The 20,446-nt window shown below is 45.4% G+C and overlaps 1 long non-coding RNA gene across 2 annotated transcripts; it reads right to left on the bottom strand.

Moving 5' to 3' along the window:
* Window positions 1-1,806: 1,806 nt before the first annotated feature.
* LOC309656133 lies at window positions 1,807-19,842 on the bottom strand. Of its 2 annotated transcripts, XR_014261162.1 has the most exons (3): window positions 17,119-19,842; window positions 11,885-16,608; window positions 1,807-11,423 (listed from the first exon to the last, which is right to left on the bottom strand). It is a non-coding gene; the product is annotated as an uncharacterized lncRNA (long non-coding RNA). The 2 variants fall into 2 exon arrangements; XR_014261161.1 differs by having other exon boundaries at window positions 11,885-19,842.
* Between the last annotated feature and the right edge of the window lie 604 nt (window positions 19,843-20,446).

Below are 20,446 nucleotides of genomic sequence, written 5' to 3'. Positions count from 1 at the left end.
ACGATGTGGCTCTGGAGGGCCTGGGCCACTTCTTCCTCGAGTTGGCAGAGGAGAAGCGCAAGGGCACTGAGCATCTGTTGAAGATGCCAAACCAGCTCAGTGGCTGTGCCCTCTTCCAGGATGTGCAGAATCTGTTCCAAAGATGAGTGAGGTAAAACCCAGACGTCATGGAAGCCACCACGGTCGTGGAGAAGAACCTGAACCCGGTCCTTTTGGATCTGCATGCCCTGGGTTCTGCCACGCAGACTCCCAGCTCTGACTTCCTGGAGAGCTGCAAACTAGATGAGCCGGTGAAACTCATCAAGAAGATGGGCGGCCACCTGACTGACCTCCCGGGCTGGCGGGCCCCAGTTGGGGGCTGGGCGAAGAGCTCTTCAAAAGGCTCACCCTTAAGCACAACTAACTCGGAGCCTCCGGAGCCCAGGAGCCTTTGAGGAGCCCCTCTGCATCACCCTGGTGTCCGGGCTTCTGCCTGAGCCTCTCTCTGCAGCCACTGGGCAGCTTTTTAACCCAAGCCCTGGACCAAATGGAAACAATTAAAATAAAAAGTCTATGACCTAAGTCCCTTCGCTTTAGCATTCTTCAAAATGCCTGTGATTGAACTGACTTCGCAACCCCAGTCTGGTGTTCTCTGTCTGCCATATTGTATCCAGCCATGTTGTAAATTGCCACGTGTTCAGCAAATGTAAAATTAACAGAGAGAGAGAGAGAGAGAGAGAGAGAGTTGTTTGTATAATGCAGGCAATTCTGCCTGCTATTCCACTCAATGAAGGGCTATGAATCTGTTGTTCCCGGTGGGTCTTGGTTCCCGCCTCCTTCTCATTGTGTAAGAACTAGTCAGGCTTTGTGTAGCTCTAGCACAGCCCCTAGACGCAGGCCAATCCTTCACCTGGGGCTCCACTGAAGAGACAGTATTCTGTCCCAACACTGGAGGGGAAGCTGGTCTTGTTGCACTTAGTGAGAAATAGCGTCATGGTCTCTACCACGGCAACTTCTGACTGCATTTCCAAGGGTCATTTGAATCATCCTCTCAGTCTTTAGAACCTGAGCCTGGGTGTGATGTGCTCTGCTGTGATCATTGCCAGCACAGGGTATGGGCTGCCAGGAAAGAACCCATTCAGAACAGCACATGTGTTCAATTACCCCTTGGTGAGCTCTGGCTGGAGCATCTTATGGGCAAGGGAGTGTGGAGAGAATGAAAACTTGAACAAACCTATACATCACTGGACTATAAAAATCATTAAAATATTGACAGATTTAAAGCCTTAATGACCCAGCAAAGATGGGAAATACGCTTAAATGCAGATCTCAGTCATTAAAAATACATTTTGCATGCCACATTTACCTCCCTTGAAAATGGGGGGAAAATACATTTAGGGCGAGATTGCCACAGCTCCCTGAGAGGGTGGGTTAGAAAAGCGAGTGACAATTCTCATCGAGTGCCCAATGAGGTGAAAGCTCTCAGGAGCTGGGGTGGTCTTTCTGTGGAGGCTGGTGGCTCTGTCACCATCAAAGCTGCAGCCAATTCACCACTCCAGAGACTCCTGAACTGTGCAAGCTGCAGGCAGCACTTTCCCGAGAGACATCAGCTCACAGGGAAAGATGCCAGAAAGGGTCTGGCTTGGCAAAAGCATCAAGAGGTAAGGCAGCTGGAGAAATGTATATGGCAAGACACACTTAGCAACTGGAGCAACTTACCAGAGACACCAAATTAGTCTCCTTCCAAAGCATGTTTCTTTTTTCTTACCAGAACTTAGTTTCTGTATTAGTTTGCTAGGGCTACTGTAACAAAGTACCAGAGACTGGTGGCTTAAACAACAGACATTTATTTTCTCACTATAATGGAGGCTAGAAGTCCAAGGTCAAGGTGCGGGCAGGGTTGGTTTCCTCTGAGGCCTCTCTCCTTGCCTTGCAGACAACCGCCTTCTCCCTGTGTCTTCACATCACCTTCCCTCTGCCTGTCTGTGTCCAGATCTCTTTTTATAAGGACACTAGTTGTGTTGGATTAGGGCCCATCCTAAAGACCTCATTTTAACTTAATTACCTCTTTAAAGACCCGGTTTCCAAATTGGTCACATTCTAAGGAACTGGGGGTTAGGACTTCAACATATAAATTTAGGGGGACACAAGTCAAACCATAACAGTTGCTAAATGATTATAATACCTCCAAAAGGAGGCTTGGGGAACAGTTGTTTTGTTTTACAGAGAAAAGTAAAAGTTCATAGCGTATGGAGTGGCTTCTGCCTTTTTAAGTTATTTGATTCAGTGAAACTCCAACTCACAAGGACTCCCATCGGCAGGGACAGTGAGGAGGAAATGGCCGGGCCGTTAGCCACGAACCAGTTTAGTGATCTTCAGCTAATAACGCACCCCTCCCAAACCTCAGTTTCCTCTTCTGTGAAACAAAGGAGTTAAGTGGGGAGCTAGATGTGGTGACTGGCACCCAACCCACTTCTTCGAGCTGTCCTGTGCGGTAGAGACAAGAAAGCGGAAAACTGCACTTCTCAGATTCCTTTCCAGCTAGAGTTCTGGTTATGAATCAGGTTCCCCCCAATAAGATGCTGTGGTATGAGACTGGGGGACAAAAATGAAGGGAGACCGCCTTCCTGTTGCTGTTTCTACCGGCCTGGCCAATCAACTGAATGGAAAGGAGGTGTGGAGGCTGGAGTTAGCATTCCAGCATCCCATGCCCAGGCTGAGGGCACCAGAACAGTCGTGGGGATGGGGCCGCAGCAGGGGAGTACCCCAGGAGTCTCTCCCGAAGGCATGCTGGCAAAATATGAAAAACGTGCACAGGTGTGTTCACTGCTGCACTATTGTTAACAGCAAAGGACTAGTTACAACCCTAGTGGCCGTGAATAGGAAACTGGTTGAATAAACTACTATATCCACACACATGATGGAACGTTCTGCAGCTCTGTAAAGGAAGAAAAAATATTTCCAAACACTGCTGTGGAGTCATCTTCAGGACGTATAGTTGAACGAAAAAAGCAAAGTGGACAAAAAGGTATACTGTTTAGAACGTGGGATGGGGTGGGTAGCGTTGTATATTTAAAAGAAATCTTGGAATAAAAAACAAAAAAGGAGTCCTAAAGACCTCCTTTAACGCTAAAAATAGTGTGACTAAGATGTCAGGTCCTGACCTCTGGTAGTGAAAGTAGAAACAAAAGGACGAGCGCCCTGGCCTATTTCTCCCACCCAGTTAGGTGAGAGGTGAGAAGGAAGCCTGTGGGAGGGAAACGAGCATTGGCTGAGCATCTGTCATTTATAGCACCTGGGCCAGGCGCTTCAAATATATTTTCTCCTTTAATCGTTTACAGTTTCACTTTGAGGTCGGTATTTTTATTACCCCCAGTTTATAGATAAGGAAAGGAGAGCCAAGAGAAGTTAAGCAACTTGACCAGATTCATGAAGCAAGTAAAGTGCCAGAAATAGGGCTTTACACCCAGGCCTTCGGGATCCCAGCTATAGATTCTCTCTCTTGCTGGGTCCTGGATGGAGCTCTTAGGCTGTGGCCACAGGGAGGTAATGCTTCCCTAGGACCCGGGTTTCTGTCTCCTTCCTTCACGCCCTCCCAGAGGGAGGCACCAGGCCTGGCTGCAAGGGAGTGTCCCGGGGAGGGAGGGAGTGCCTCTAAGCCACTGGCTTTCAATTTGATTGCATATGAAAATCACCTGAGGTGCTTTCAAAATTACTGATGCTTGGGTCCTACTCTCAGAGATTCTGATTTAATACGTATGGGTTGCAGCCTAGGCATGGGGTTTTTAGAAGCTCCCCAGGTAATCCTAATGTGCAGCAAAGTTTGAGAACCAGGGCTCTGAGCTCTTGCTGTTTTCATGTGTAGTAACGTCCAGAATCATTAGCATCACCTGGGCGTTTGTTAGAACTGAGCGCTCTCTGGGCCCACACCGGACCTACTGAATCAGAAACTTGTGGGGAGGGGGGGAGTGAAGGGAAGGGGGAAGTGAAGGGAAGGGGGGAGTGAAGGGAAGGGGGCCCGTGATCTGTATTTTCACATGCCTTCCACTCAATTCTCTGTGCCCTAAAGCTTGACAATCTCCGCTCTAAGCAGCAAGCTAGAGACAGATCCTCAGGCGCCATGGTTTGCTTTGTCAACTGTCACACAATCACTATGTTATTACTAAGTAAGATAAATTTGATGGTCCCAGGCAATGAGACTGTCCAGGTTTTTCCCCCAAGAACAAAACTTCAAGGCATGTGAGAATGCTTTTAAATGAGATTTGGAATCAACTGGAACTCAGGGTAGCTTCTGAGAAGGGGAGCAGCATTATCAAAATATGACGACGCTACTCAGCTACTGTGAACCAAAAGCTGCCAAAGGGAGTGTCAGCAGCCGAGGGAGAACATGGCCCTCAGGGGCAGACGGACCAGGCTGGACGGCCGAGGTCACCCAGCACATGGCAACCTCACCTGCCAAGGCTTCTCCACCTGAATGGTGTATTAATTTCCTAGGGCTGCTGTAACAAATTAATAAACTTCATGACTTAAAACAACAGACATCTACTCTTTCACTGTTCTGGAGGACAGGAGTCTGAAATCAAGGTATTGGCAGGGTTGGTTCCTCCTGGAAGGTTTAAGAGAGAATCTGTTCCATGCTTCTCTCCTGGCTTCTCGTCGCTGCGGGCAACCCTTGGGGTTCCTTGGTTTGTAGACAAATTGCTCCAATCTCTGCCTCTGTCTTCACATGACCTTCCCCTCTGGGTCTCAAATTTTCCCTCTCATTTCTCTTATAAGGACCATCACTGGATTCAGGGGCCACCCTAAGTCCAGGATGATCTTATCTCAAAATCCTTCACTTAGTCACATCTGTAAAGATTGTTTCCAAATAAGGTCACACTCACAGGTGTGTGTGTGTGGGGTGGTTACGTTAGGATTTGAATGTCTTTGTGGGGCTGCAATTCAACCCACTACAAATGGGAAACAAATTCCGCTTTCTCACAGCAGCCTTCCCTAAGGCTGATTCTGAGCAGAGAGATTACCTGAGGAACCTCTGTTTCCCTCAGGGCAAACGTGGTGGGCCTGGAGTTCAGCACTACTGACTGTCTGCACAGAGTTCTCCATCAGACAGTTGCTTTCTTGCGAGCTCACCAAGGCCTTGTCGCAGAGCCGAGATCTCTCTGTGCTACTGTATAAAGGAGGAACTGAGGCTCAGGGACTTGCCGAGCTCCCAGAGCTAGGAAGGGGTGGTCCCCCAACTCTAACTGCGCTGCCCCTTCTGTTGGCATCAGCTGCTGTCAGGAGTCGTGACTTAGCCCGATTGTCTTCAACAAAGTGGGGGGCTGGGGATTTCTTACCTGAGACCAGTGGTGTAATCAAGATCCAGCCTTGGGACTTCCCTGGCGGTCCAGCAGTTAAGACTCTGCCCTTCCACTGTAGGGGGCGCAGGTTTGGTCCCTGTCTGGGAACTAAGATCCCACGTGCCCCGCGGTATGGCCAAAAAGTTAAAAAAAAAAAAAAAAGATTCAGTCTCGTGCCAGCCAGCTTATCACCAGAAGCTCCTGGCAGATGGTCTGGTCACTTCTTTCTCTCTCTCAGTTTCCCATGACCTCCTTCAATGCCAGTTCTACAAACACAGAGAGCCTTGTACCTTTCAGGCCCTTAGCCTCTGGGAGGAACTCAGTAAATGTGAATAGAATGATTTTTTTGTTTGTTTTTGGCTCCAGCTCAGCAGGAAACCTGTTTGATATACATAGTCGAATAAAATACACCTACTTCCATGAACTTAACCATCCAGGGGACCCACAGACACACTCTGATGTACAGTGAAGCAGAAGCAGTGGCTTCTGACACCAGTCTCCCTGCTCTTGTCAACTCAAAAATGGATGAAAATCTGTAACCAAGCAGCCAGGAGACTGGCGTGGGTGCTGTTACCTTCAGGTCTAATTTTCCATGGGTTCCGTGTGGTCTGGTCAGGGATGTGTCAGCTTCATCTTTAGGGCCTTCCTTACTGAGCCCAGCAGTCTCAGGTTTGCTTGCTCACCTTAGCCATGGCTGCTGCAGCCTCTTCTAGGAATTCAGAGTCACGTGCGGCCTGAACGACCCCGGCCTCTCCCAGCTCAGGACTCCTGCCTTCCTGTCCTCCGTTGCCAGCTCTCAGCCCTTGGGTTTCCAGCCATCAGCGTGACTATCCCACCATCACGTTAAACTCTGCAATTAAAAAATCAACCTATCTTCCCCTTCTGAATAGTTCCCCTTTCTAACTTTTTCCATCTGCTTAATGGCACCACCTGGAAAGCAGACATCACTGCTCGGCCCTCTCCTCCCCTGTCCCCGCTATAGTCAATCTCCTACCACAAGACAGGAGGTGGGGTACAGAGGTGGGTAGACAAGGAAGGGAACAAACATTTTTGAGCACTCACCACGATGAGACAGGCCAGGGGCTGGATGCTAGCTCATGGATCTTCTCAGTAATCCGGTGAGGTGGGGACAGTGTTACTGCCCTAATTTCACAGGTGAAAAACCGAGGCTCAGAACGATTCCGGGTCTTGGGGCCACGCAGCGGTGAGGTGATCAGACCCGGCCCGTGCTCTTGGCACTCTGCAGTGATGCTCAGCCTGATTTATGCTTCCTCTCGTGACTCCCTAACTGCTGCTTCTCTCCTGCTTTTGCCAGCGCTGCCTAGTCCAGGCCTTTACCATCTCCTTCCTGAATAGCAGTGACAGCTTCCCAGCTATTCTCTGCATCTACTCTTTTCTGCAGCAATCTGCCTGTGTCCAACGCTTTCTATTTCTTTCACGTCTCCCATAGTGCCTGGTCCAGAAGTGGATGTGGGGTAGACACTCAGCATATCTTGTAATAGAATGCTCTGGGCCTGGTGCAACAGGAAACTTATTTTCTAGCACCTAAATATGAGTCTTGATTAGGCTAGGCACCACCTGCTGGTACCTTGAGAGGTGCAGACTAGGTTAGTAATGCAGTTGACTTGTTACCATTCTTAGTAACGAAGGATGAGGATGGAACTTACACGGAACAGTATGGAGATTCCTTAAAAAACTAAAAATAGAGTTGCCGTATGATCCAGTGATCCCACTCCTGGGCATATATCCAGAGAAAAACTCTAATTTGAAAAGATACATGCACCCCAATGTTCACAGCAGCACTATTTACACTATCCAAGACGTGGAAGCAACCTAAATGTCCATCAACAGATGAATGGATAAAGAAGATGTGATATATAAATATACAATGGAATATTACTCAGCCGTAAAAGAGAATGAAATAATGCCATTTGCAGCAACATGGATGGACCTAGAGATTATCACACTAAGTGAAGTCAGACAGAGAAAGACAAACGTCATATGATATCACTTATATGTGGAATCTAAAAAAATGATACAAATGAACTTATTTATGAAATAGAAATAGACTCACAGACATAGAACACAAAGATGGTTATCAAAGGGGAAGGGTGAGACAAATTAGAAGTTTGTGATTAACATATAAACAATACTATATATAAAATAGATAAACAATAAGGATCTACTGTATAGCACAGGAAACTGTATTCAATATCTTGTAATAACCTATAATGGAAAAGAATCTGGAAAAGAATATATATGTGTGTGTGTGTGTATGTGTGTGTATATATATATACTGAATCACTTTGCTGTACACCTGAAACTAACAAAATATTGTAAATTAACTATACTTCAATTTAAAAAATGGTTAAAAAAAAGATGTACATTTCAGAGGGGAATGGATTTTATAGAGATGAGTTCTATGTGCTTATCTGATGTAATCAGGAATATGTACAAGCTTGCATCATATATATTCCCTTTACCAACCTGGGTGTAGACAGAAGAGTATGGTGTTAGGAGGTCCCAGTGAAATATGGTAGATATCCTGCACTAGTGACCACTTGCCAGTTACCAGACACGAAAACCACACCTGATCCTTCTTCTTTGCATGAGAGTGTCACTGCCGGGGTCCACCCTCCCGACCACTAAGCAATTAAAAATATTTTGATAAATGAGCCCATTCCATTTCCTATTACTATTCACCATCATCTGACTTACCTGTCACACCACACAGCAAAGCTGTATTTTATATGAAAATCTAGTCAAATAACAAGGGCGCTAGACCCAGCCTTTCAAATTCCTTCTCACTGAGAGCAAGTTAGTATAAACTTTTTGTAGGGTAATTTGGAAATAGTGATTAAAATTTAAATACAAATATCCTTTGACCTAACAGTTCCACTCCTAGGATTCCCCCCCAACCCCAGCCCCATGGATAATAATGACAACAACAAAAACAAAACCAAGCCAAAACAAAAATACACTCGTGTGTGTAAACATTTCTTTCAGCATTATTTGTAAGAGCATAGGATTAGACACAATTAAAATGTTCTTTAATAGATGATGGTTAAATAAATTCTGATACATCCAAAAATGAAATTTTATGAAGTCATGAGAAAGAATGAGGTAAATTTTTACGTGATAATATTGAATAAGGAATATGCTACAAGACACATTAAGTGTAAAAGGTGCAGAGGAGTGGGTATAGCGTGTATAGCGGGTGTAGTATGTAGTATGCTTCCTTGTACGTAAAAAGGATATCAAAGCATTCACTTACTTATTCAAATTAAATTACTGGTAAGTGCCTCTTTCTCCATGTATTTACTTCTATTGAGTTTATTATAGATTTTTGAAGACTTATCATGTAACTTACCTTGTTCTAAGAAGCCCTGGTGCCATCATCTCTGAATCAAAATGACGAGAAAGGGGATTAAGATCTAGCTGCCTCCTTATACCCCCAAGGAAAAGATGGAATAGATTGGGTCTCATCTCATCTCTTCATTAGCCTCCTCACTGAAATATCCTGCTCCTTTTAAGCTGGTATTGGTGGGTTCTTGGGGGTGGGTTCATGTAAGTGTCCTTTTGAAAAATCTATACTACTGAGCCTGGTGCTGGTCTCTTAAGCCATCTGTGGAAATGAAAAGCAGAGTTGGGTTCTGATTTTCATCCAGCAGTGTAAAGTAAGGGGTGAACACTGGAGATTATACATAAAAAAAATCCCACCTATGTTTCCAGGGCATTTCCAGACCAACAGTATGGTGGAGGCAGCTGGACTAGAGCATTCGGGACCACAGGATTCAGCTCCATACATTTAACCTTGGAATAGTAATGTGATGAAAAGTATATGCTCATGAGGAATGTCAAATAGTTCCTGGTGTCTTGGGTTTGGTACTTTAACTCTCTCAAGGCAGTAGAATATAGTGGGTAAGAGCAAGTCTCTGCAGCCGGATTCCAAGGTTTGGAACTGGTGATGCCATTTATTAGCTATTTGACCTTGAATAAGTTACTCTCTGGTCTTAGTTTTCTAATCTATAAAATGGGCATAATTCTAGCACCTACTGCCTAAGGTTTTCATGATGATTAAAAAAGTAAACACAGGCAAAATACATACCAAGTACTTAACCAATGTTACTACATCCTTAAAAGCTAATCTATTTCAGAAAAAAAATCATAGTTCTGCACAGTAAGCATTAAAAGCTTCAAACTCCTCACTGCCCGTCCCCTATCCAAGCTCCCCGAGGCCATGAACTAAAATAACAGACTTGATCTTTGTCTCCTAAATTCAACAGAGCAGTTATTCCTAAGCAGTGTTGTCTACTGCAGTGCAAATTAATGTAAACTATTCACTTTATCTCAAAATCATTTTAGAATCCCACAGTCATTAATTTCAAACCCAGACTTGCCTTTGTACATAATTATTAGTTCTTCTCTCAGGAGTCGGGACTGTAGCACTTTCATTTACAAAAAGTTTAGGTGCCCGCCTTGGTGGTGGTGGTGACAGCAGTGGTGGTGTCTGAAAGAGTCCAACAGAGCACTTGAGTTATGTGTTAGAAATTCCCATTTGCTGCTGCAGAAAAGAGATACCATCTCAACGGAGTTTCTAGGCTGAGTGTATGGAAGTTTCCCTACCTTGGTGGCAGGACCGGGGGCTCCAGAAAAGGAAGTCGCTGTAGGATCCTGAGCAAGCCCTCACCTGTCTGGACCTGAGTTTCATCATCTTTAAAACAAAGAGATTGAATTAAATGGTGTAGTGGTTCTTTCCAGTCCAAAGACCCTGCGTAGATATGAACCCTGTCTTAGGAAGCTGGGCTCTTTTTTTTTAAACTATACTAAAATAATCCCCTCTGACCCCAAAATTGCCACCACACACGTAAATATACAGACACGGTGAAATAATAATAACAGCTCCCATTTATTGAGCGCTCAGTGCCAAGTGCTTTATATACATCATTACACGAAAGCTCACAATAAACTTTTGAGGTAGCTATTAATTTTTCAGAAACCCAGAGAGGCCACGGTGAAGGCCAAAGTGGGAGCCTAGATTCTTCTCTGTAAAAGAGGAACCTGAGCTGGATGACTGAGGCCCCTTCCAGCTCTAGACCATTCTATATGTCTAGATTCATCGCATTCTCAAGCCTCCCAAGTCAGCCACACTTGAGGTGGTAGTCCTAGGACTGGGCAACTCCTGTGGGGCTCTTCCTGAGGTACAAAGTGTGAATCGGCACCATCATCCTTGGATTTCTACTTTTCGAATCTGTTTTGTGTTGGCCGTGCTGGTTTTAAGAAGCAGCACAAAAGGAGCTCTCTTAGGGCCCTTGAGAGCCTCTACGGCAGACAGAGATGCTGTACATTTGATTCCAAACCGCCTCCCTTCGTCTCAAAAACTCAGCCCCCTCCAGTTTCACTCAGGAGAGAGATTCCGTTGAGTTCCCCTCCTGTGGGTTTTCAGCTTGTGTCAGGCCGCTGGGCAAGGCTGAACCAGAGCTCAGAGTGACGTGACCTCACTTTCAGTGTCTGGTTTCAAAGCACATATTTAAGTCTCTGATTCTACTGCAGCTGTACATTTTCTGAGCCTTTATCTTCCATCCCTGCCTTAAGCATTTCGATCTACCCAGCCAAGCTCCCTCTCTCTCCCTCACACACATATTCTCATTCGTTCTTGATCTCTTTGAAAATATTTCATAGTGGAAAATAAACACATCAAGACGGTTCCCTGTGACAAGGAAGCATACACAGAAGTGAAACCAGAGTTCTTAAAACCTCAGTCGTTAAGAAATGTCTTTGGACCCATCCTCCTCTTTACAGGGCTGAGAGCTACAATAAATAGAACTCATCAGAGACTCAGACATACTCAGAATGAGAAACGCACATATTATTACGAGCAGCTGCATTCGTCTGAGTTCTTGGAGGGATGTGGGGGAAGACTGCATTCATTCACTGCTCTGGAAAAGCTTGATGCCATCAGCACCCAAAGGAGCAAGTTCCCAGCGCCGAGTGTGGTACCCACCAGACAGGAGCATCTGCAACAGCGGGTCCAGCCTCTCCAGGGAGCTGAGGGCACTGGGCCTCCTTACCCAACAGCTGGGGCAGCAAGGGGCCAGACACAACCTGTCAGAGGTGGGCGGGGCCGTGTGGGAGGACTTCCTGAGCAGCTCCCCACCCTGCCCCCGTTTGCCCCTCCTCCCCCACCCCCAAATCCTCCAAAGAAAAGAGTTAAGGGCCTGAAGTCTGTGGCCTGCCCTGGGGGTTGGAGAGGGGCAGGGCCCAGCCAGGCACCTGCAGTCCCCTCACCAGCCCCTCAGGGACTAAAATCCTGCCATCTGCGAAAGGAAGGCACTACTTTATTTCCAGTTGGGCCATTCCTTGGGTGGGGCTTTCCTTTTGGATGGTTTTTTAGCAAAGAGAAATACAGAACACCCAGCTAAATTTGAATTTCAGATAACAAATACGTTTTTGCATAAATATGTCCCCAGTACTGCAAGGGGCATACTTATATTAAAACATTTTTTTGTTATTTATCTGAAATTCAAATAGAACTGGGTGCCCTGTATTTTATCTGGCAACCATACCCCTTTCCAGTCTTCACAGGGAGTGTTTTTTCTTGCTATGTGCTCTCAAGCAGATATTCGTTCAGTTCTGATTCTCCTGGGATTCCTGATGAAAAAGCAGAACCTTCAGGCCACATCTACTGAATAAAATTTCCAGGGATAGGACCCAGAAATATACATTTTATCAAGTTGTTATCTAGGTGATTCTGATGCACATTTGTACTAGTTGTTTATCGCTTCCACACAAATCTCCCTAAAACACAGAGGCTGAAAACAACCAACATTGATTATCTCACAGTTCATATGGGTCAGGAATTTGGGATTGATTTAGCTTTGTGATTCTGGCTAAGCGTCTCTCATGATGCTGAAATCAAGGTGTTGGTTCAGGCTGCAAACATCTCTAGACTGCACTGGTGCTGGAGAATCTGCTGCCAAGCTCAGGTCCTTTCTGGCTATTAGCTGGAAACATCAGTTCTTCACCACATGGGCTGCTGGCTTTTCCCAGAGCTAGGGATCAGAGAGAGAGACACACACACACACACACACACACACACACACACACACACAGACTCCTCAAGACAAATCCAAATCCAGAGTAAACTCAAGGGGAGAGAATTACACAAGATCATCCACACCAAGAGGCAGGAATCACTGGGGACCGTCTTAGAGGCTGTCTACCAACATATTCAAGTTTGAGAATTACTATTACAAATTAGTCCTCAACAAACTGTAACCAAAACCACATTTTAAAAATGGGAGCCAATGTCTTTCTTTACTTACTTTTTTCCTGTTTCCATCCCTCCTCCCCATACACCCCTTGGGATTTGAGACAACGAGGAAGTAAGAAAAAATGAGGAAGAAAAAGTGGTCAAAATGACGACCTTAGGAGAACAGCAAAATGTTAAATTTTTAAATGCTTGCAAATATTGAGTAGGAGGAAATTATATGCCAATCCCATGCATATATAGCTGTGTCCTCCTAAAACATCTTAGCACTCAATGTGACTCTTGAAGAATCTCCTATGAGGACTTCTGGAGACATAATACATAAGGTGACCAGTTGTCTCAATTTGCCCAGGGCTGTCCCATGTCCTGGAAAACGCTTCAGTCTCAGGCAAATTGAGATGGTTGTTCATCTTCTCAACGTGGCGCCAACAAGAAAGCACATCAATCACTCTGCCCCTGTCTACAGACTGAGTGGATCCACCTTGTGATTAAGTGGAGAGCATAGGCTTTGAGCTAGAAGCCCACCAATGTGTGCCCTCAGCTGTGACCTTAAGCCATCTCACCTAGAAGACAGGCCCCATAAATCTGCTTTAGTGAAGCTTGAGTATAACGATGCCCATGGAAGTGCCTTGTAAACCGAAAGGTGCTGCATAGATGCTCTTTACTGCTCTTTTGAAGAGAAGACCTTGATCCTAGCATGAAAGGTGGGACGAAAAACGTCACCCCTTTACACTCGTGCAACTAAATGTGACATTTTCTCTTTCAATTAGGTGGATGTACTGACCTCCAGAAAAGGTGAACACAGCCCACAAAAGCCCCAGGACACACCTTTAATCTTCATTTTAATTTGCTGTTTAATCCCCAAAATGATTTACACAGTTCCCTCCAGAAAATGCTACACTACCAAAAAGGACAGTTGTCTCTATTGTATCCTCAATGACAAGTTTCCCAGAAAATCTGTGTGAAGTCTTGATAGAAAAGACATGATTCATTTTTCACAGCTCCAAGGGTGTGATTCCCTTCTCTTGGGAGAAAACCTGTCACCAGTGGTGCTCCTTCCCTCACCCTCCTCCACTTCCATTCCTCCAGACTTGGGAGACTTTTTTTGCTGGTGAGAAAGGCAGTAGCCTGTAAATTGTGTTGAAGCGTTCATTCCTTCTCTTTTTTTCTTCTGCCTTTACCAGTTCTGGGCAGGCCTGCACATTTATATGATGCCAAGTCTCAAAATCAAAATAGGCAATGCCATTTTGAACTGACTCTAGTTTTCTTTGAGGTGGGCCAGTTAGAAAGAATGGCCATGATTTGTGTTTTGTCCACTGTTCTCCTCCACCCACCCCTGTACCCCGGCTGTGCGTCCCAGGCACCCAACAAAGAAGCTGGACTGATTATGATGCAGAAGAAAGCCAATCTGGTCTGGTCTCTTTCCTGCCACTTTGCAGCCATATAACCTAGAACCTCTGTGAGTCTCAAGGGGAAGAATGATATCTGGCCTTCCTGCAGCATGGGGTAGTTTGCAAGGATCAAATCAGATTAATGTAAATGAAAGACGTTTGAAAATCTTAAGAGTGCCATATAAACATAAGGTGTTTAGTTTTTATTAGAGTCCTTCCTTCGACATGCTTCAGGTATCTGGCCAGCTGAGTATTCCTACAGTATTATAATTTGCATTAATAGATGAGAATTTCTACTTACTGACCTTAGCAAGCTTACCTAATAATTATAATAATTTTAACACTGCCACAAAGCTATTGCTTTACGGTTTCTGTTTTATAGATTTAACGCTTAAGAGGCTGATTTTTTTTTTTTTTTTTTTTTGGCCACGTTGGGCCTTTATTGCTGTGCGCGGGCTTTCTCTAGTTGAGGTGAGCGGGGTCTACTCTTCGTTACGGCGTGCGGGCTTCTCGTTGCGGTGGCTTCTCTTGCTGCAGAGCATGGACTCCAGGCACGCGGGCTTTGGTAGTTGCAGTGTGTGGGCTCAGTAGCTGTGGTGCATGGGCTCTACGGTGTGCGGGCTTCAGTAGTTGTAGCGTGCAGGCTCAGTAGTTGTGGCATATGGGCTTAGTTGTTCCATGGCATGTGGGATTGAACCTGTGCCCCTGCAATGGCAGGTGGATTCTTAACCACTGCACAACCAGGGAAGTCCCAAGAGCCTGATTTTTGCCCTGCACTTCAGACCAGTCTCCAAGGTGTGTCCTTTCCTTGATATTCAAGATGGTGATACTTCAGTTTATGAAGTATTTAGCTTTTCATTTTATACCATCTCTACATATAGACTATTTTAAAAATCTATTTTTGAAGTCATCAGTTCTACTGCAATAAAATTTTTTTTTTTAAATGAGCAATGCTTAAGCAAACCTTAATCAAGTACCATAATTAAATAAGGGATTATAAACACATTTTCCCCCTGGTTCATTAAGTTGCAATGCAAGCTTATAGTTAATATATAATTAAAACATTTACAGCCATATCAAAAGAAATGACAAAAGAAAAAAAAATGTTCACCTACAACCCTACTAGCCTGATACAACAAGTGAATAGTCTGAAAATGAAACTAAGTAAATTGTTTCACTACAGCATTTTTCTTCTGAAGGAGAAAGGATGGGAGAGTCAGGCTCAAAGACTCAACCTTATTCAGGGCATTTGGGGAGTACTTACATAGGGTAAGCGCCATGCATAAGCTCTCTCAGAAAAATCCTTGCTTTTTCTGGGCAAAGACATTGTGAGGGTTAATTTTATGTGTAAACTTGGCTGGGCCACGGTGCCCAGATATTTGTTCAAACATTATTCTGGATGTTTCTCTGAGGGTGTTTTTGGATGAGATTAACATTTAAATTGGTGGACTTTCAGAAAAAAAAGGTTCCCCTCCCTAATATGGGTGGGCTTCACCAATCAGTTGAAGGCCTAAAGAGAACAAAAGATTTGGGGGGGCTCCCAACTGAGTCCCTCAACTTCTCTCAGCCTTGATTTCCTCATCTGAAAAACTGAAAGCACTCTGTCAACTATATAATACTATATAATGTCTGGTGTTATATTTATCATATTTCCTAAACTCATAGTAGTAGCTAACAATTGAGAACATCATATGTGCCAGGCTCTGTGTCAAGCACATATACTATTTCATTTACTCCATCCAACAACCCATGTGGTGGATAGCAGTATTGATCCCATTTTACAAATGAAGAAACTGAGGCATGGAGAAGTTAAGCCACTTGCCTTAGGTCACACAGGTGGGACGCAGCAGAGCTGGGACTTGTACCTAGATCTATCAGAATTTAGGGAATGTTCTCCCTGATGATTAGCTCTGTGACCAGGGGGAGTTATTTAACTGCTTTAAGCTCTGACATCCTTGTATGTACCATGGGATACCTGTCCATCTCCTCATCCTGGTGTGAGAATTCAGGGAATCACATTTGGGGAGGCATCCAGCACTGTGCGTGCGCTCACAGTGCAACAAGAATTTCCACTCTAGACCCCCAGGTCCCGCACTGCCAGCCCCTGTGCACAGAGGACAGTTGGATCATACAGGCAGGGAAGCAGCCAGATTTGCCGGAAATCAGTGACCAATCTGCCACATTTATCAAAAGCTTGTTTTAAATATGTTCTTCCTGAAAAGAAGCAGTGAATTTGAACAAATTCTTTGCTTTTTATGTTAAGACTTTTAATATGTCACATGAATATCTTCTTCTTGAATATATTTATGAGAAATCTAATTCACTCTATAACTCAAACCTTTTTGGCAAATCAAACATTCCTTAAAATACTAATGAAATACATCTCATATTTAAAAATATAAGATGATTATGTTAGTTTGCTAGGGCTGCCGTAACAAAGTAGCAGAGACGGGGTGGCTAAAACAATAGAAATTTATTTTCTCACAGTAATGGAGGCTAGAAGTCCAAGATCAAGGTGCCAGCAGGGTTGGTTTCTTCTGAGGCCTCTCTCCTTGGCTTGCAGACAGCCGCCTTCTCCTTGTGTCTTCACATCATCTTCCCTCTTTATTCGTCTGTGTCCTAATCTCTTCTTATAAAGACACCAGTCATATGTGGTTAGGGTCCACCCTAATGGCCTCATTTCAACTTAATTATCTCTTTAAAGGCTCTATCTCCAAATACAGTCACATTCTGAGGTACTAGGTGTTAGGACCTCAACATACGAATTTTGGAGGTACACAATTCAGCCCAAAACAAATATATATTTATTAACTATATTCAGATTAAAAACAAATTCCTATTTATTGGACATCTTCAGAATCACTGACTATGCATAAAGAATATATTTATATTCACTGACTATATTTGAGAAAAATATATGCATGAATATATTCATACAGAGAGACTCTTTGAAACAAGCTTTCAGTACACTGGTTTATTTTGGTACATTTGACAAGTTGGCCATATGGTGAAATGATACTTTATTCAGTAGTCTCTCTGAGAATTAACAATTGGGCATATTGATCCAGAGCTGATATAAAGCCTGTATGAACCACAATCTACTGGGACCTCCCCACCCCCGAGAGTATCACACTGTTACCTGAAAGAGAAAAGCACCCAAAGCCACGATCACCTCCTGAAACAAGGGCAGCAGGTGGCTGACAGGAGGCCAGGAAGCGGTGTTCTGCGGGAGGAAGGAGTGGGGGGACCTCCAAACCCGGGGAAGGTCAGTTCAGCAGTGTGCTCCCCTGGGAGCCTCCAGATCCTGGTACATGGGATGGGCTGGGGGGGCGAGAGAAGGGTGACCCTAGAGTTAACTCCTGTTTCTCAACTTTGCATTTCTTTCTCCCCTTTCTCCAGATCTCCCCCAATCAGGCCACAGGGGCAGTTCTGTGTCACAGAGGCCACTTCCAAGTCACCCCAGTAATGGATCCTTTAGCAGCTTAAGCTCCTTAACGCGGAGGCCCAAGTCCCCTCTTTCATTCAGTTAACAGTAAAAACCCAGGACATTAGTGGTGAGCCTCTTTCCCCCCCACATCCATGTCCAAATTTAGCGACATCTTCCCTCCTCCCTCCTTCCCTTCTCTTCCTTCCTTCCATTAGTCTTTTTGAAGAGTTGACCCTCTTCTTTCCAGAATCAGTTTACCTGCCTGTGCTCTGCATCTCACTCCTCCCCTGCGGGCTCCTCCACTTGCCCCCCGCCCCCTCAAGCCCCCCTTTATCTTCAGCCACAATCTCTCCTCTCTCATCCTTTTGTACAAGCCTTCTTTCAACCCTGACTCTCCCCTCATTCCCCCCCAAACCCTATGAAGTAAGCTGCTGCTTTCACTTTCTCCACTCTGTCACTTTTATTCATATCTCATTTTTGTATTCCCTCCAGGACCCACCCCAAGCATCATAGGCGCTCAAGAAAAGATAGTTGGGTTAATGGAATATTCTTCGAGTGAGATGTGCAAGGACCATGAAGGGTGTAAAGAAGACTGTTCTTGTCTTCAAGGAGGGGGGCCAAGGAGTTAGTGAGACAAGGTAGAAACATGACAAAAATGTCACCAGAGCCACACTGGAAACAAACAGAAGAGAACCTTTAAAACGGAGGCGTCGGGAGAAGGGCACCCTTGTGTGCTCACGGAGGGCTTCCGTGACCGCGAGCCGATGAAGTCACCGTGAGCAGCAAGGACCAACGGGACCCAGCCACCCTGCTACAGCGGGGGCACAGAGAATGAAGGCGCATTGTAAGGACTGGGGGCACTCTTGTGGAAAAGGACAGTGTCCCTGGCGGGAGGAAGGCGGTAGAGAATGCATGGGAGGCAGGCACAGGCCAGCGTCAGGCTTCGGGGCTCTGAGGACCCCAATGGCAGGCTTCCCAAGGCTGGGCAGCTTTAAGTCAGGCCCCGGAGCCCCACAAGCCAAGTAGTGTCTACAGCCTGCCTGGGCAGACCTGCTACCCTAGATTCTTTCGAGAACAATGAAATAAGGCAGTGTTGAGTTGAGGAGTCCTTTCATTTGATAGGCTGGAGGAGTCGAGGGAAACACATTTGCAAAACCAGGCCAGTCATCTATGCTCCCCGAGTGAGAGTAACAATAACCGCAAGAAGTGTCTGTAAAATGCTCGGCACGCTCTGGGCCCCGTCCTAGAGTACTCACTGCTTTTAGGAACCTCCTCCTTTCCACGACAGCAAGCAACTCACAACCCACGGGTATCCCCAGCACCTGCCACAAGCCTGGCCCGTTGAACACAAATGAGGAGAGATGGTGACTTTGTCTCTGTATGTCTGCTGTGACGAGAGAGTGAGGCGGACGATTGATAACATCTGGCCCAAGATCAACCAGGGTGTGAAAAGAAGAAAGACTGAGAGACCAAGGGGAATTGGTCTGTCTCTCCTCCCTTTTGTGGACCTTTGGCTAAGACCCCTGCTCATTAGAGATGAAGTAGATCCCCTCTGTTTATTTTAGAATGGCACACACTTGGCTGAGAAGGGGTAAAAAGGATCAAGCTCAAGCCTTTTGTCAGACGTAAGCACCAAACACAGTAACTCGTACCTCCATCCAGCTTTCAGGTCGACATTGGGCTCTCACACCCATTTTCCTGTTTGAGCATCCTAAGGACTCTGTGAGTGGGCAAAACAAATGTCACCACCACCATCACCATCCCCATCTGACAGATGAAGAAACAAACTCAGACTGAGGGAACTGCCCGACGACTCAGAGCTAGTCAACAGCAGAGGTAGGAGTTCAGCCTTCACCCTCAGACTTCTATTGAGCCCAGGACATCTCCACCAAACACTGCCGAGGCACATCTTTAACCAGGAGAGGGACAGGGTGACCTGAGAGGGTCTGCGTGGCCACTGTCCTAATACTTGGCCACCAGTCAACACTTGGCATTGATTGTTTGGAAAGGTGGTAGCAAAACGCCCTGGGAACTCACAGCTGAGTCCAGAGAGTCGTGGGAACTCTCCTGTGCTCGGAGAAGTGTTTCTGGGGAGATCTGCCAGCTGGAGCCACTTTGCCCCCATCCCTACCAGGGGAGGCTGAGCAGGCCAGAGCCCTGGGCTCTTTACAGAAGCCCACTCTCCTTGCTAGGGTCCTCGTGGCAGGACAGCACAAACAATGCCATTCTTTTTGCTGAAGAATAACGGTCACATTTTTCAAGGCTACCTGGCAAGTTACACCTGTGCTCCAGAGACACTGGTAAGAAAAATAAAGCCGTAGAATTCCTCCAGGCTTTTTTTTTCTTCTTTTTTTTAACATCTTTATTGGAGTATAATTGCTTTACGATGGTGTGTTAGTTTCTGCTGTATAACAAAGTGAATCAGCTATACGTATACATATGTCCCTATACCCCTCCCTCTTGCATCTCCCTCCCACCCTCCCTATCCCACCCCTCTAGGTGGTCACAAAGCACCAAGCTAATCTCCCTGTGCTATGCAGCTGCTTCCCACTAGCTATCCATTTTACATTTGGTAATGTATATATGTCCATGCCACTCTCTCACTTCGTCCCAGCTTACCCTTCCGCCCCCCCGTGTCCTCAAATCCATTCTCTACGTCTGCGTCTTTATTCCTGTCCTGCCCCTAGGTTCTTCGGGAGCATTTTTTTTTTTAGATTCCATATATATGTGTTAGCATACGGTATTTGTTTTCCTCTTTCAGGCTTTTATCCATTAATTACAAACCTACTTACAGCCTCCACCCTTCAACACACACACACACCATCATACTCTCTGCTCACATTTCACAGGCTTGGGCACAGATCTTTATCTAAAGCAAAGCTCTGAATTGCTAAGTGGCACTATTAGCTATTAGCTTGGGTCTTATGTTAGCCCTGATCACATTAAGCATGAGCACATAAGGTAGGACTTACATCGAATTTGACAGTCCCAAGCCTACCCATATGCAACGCCAACATTTAATCTGGTTTCCTATTGGTTG

Source organism: Balaenoptera physalus (genome assembly GCF_965194825.1).
Source record: "Balaenoptera physalus genome assembly, chromosome: 2".
Lineage (NCBI taxonomy): Eukaryota > Metazoa > Chordata > Mammalia > Artiodactyla > Balaenopteridae > Balaenoptera > Balaenoptera physalus.
Note: the sequence above shows the minus strand (reverse complement) of the source record. Positions and strands in the feature narration are given on the sequence as shown.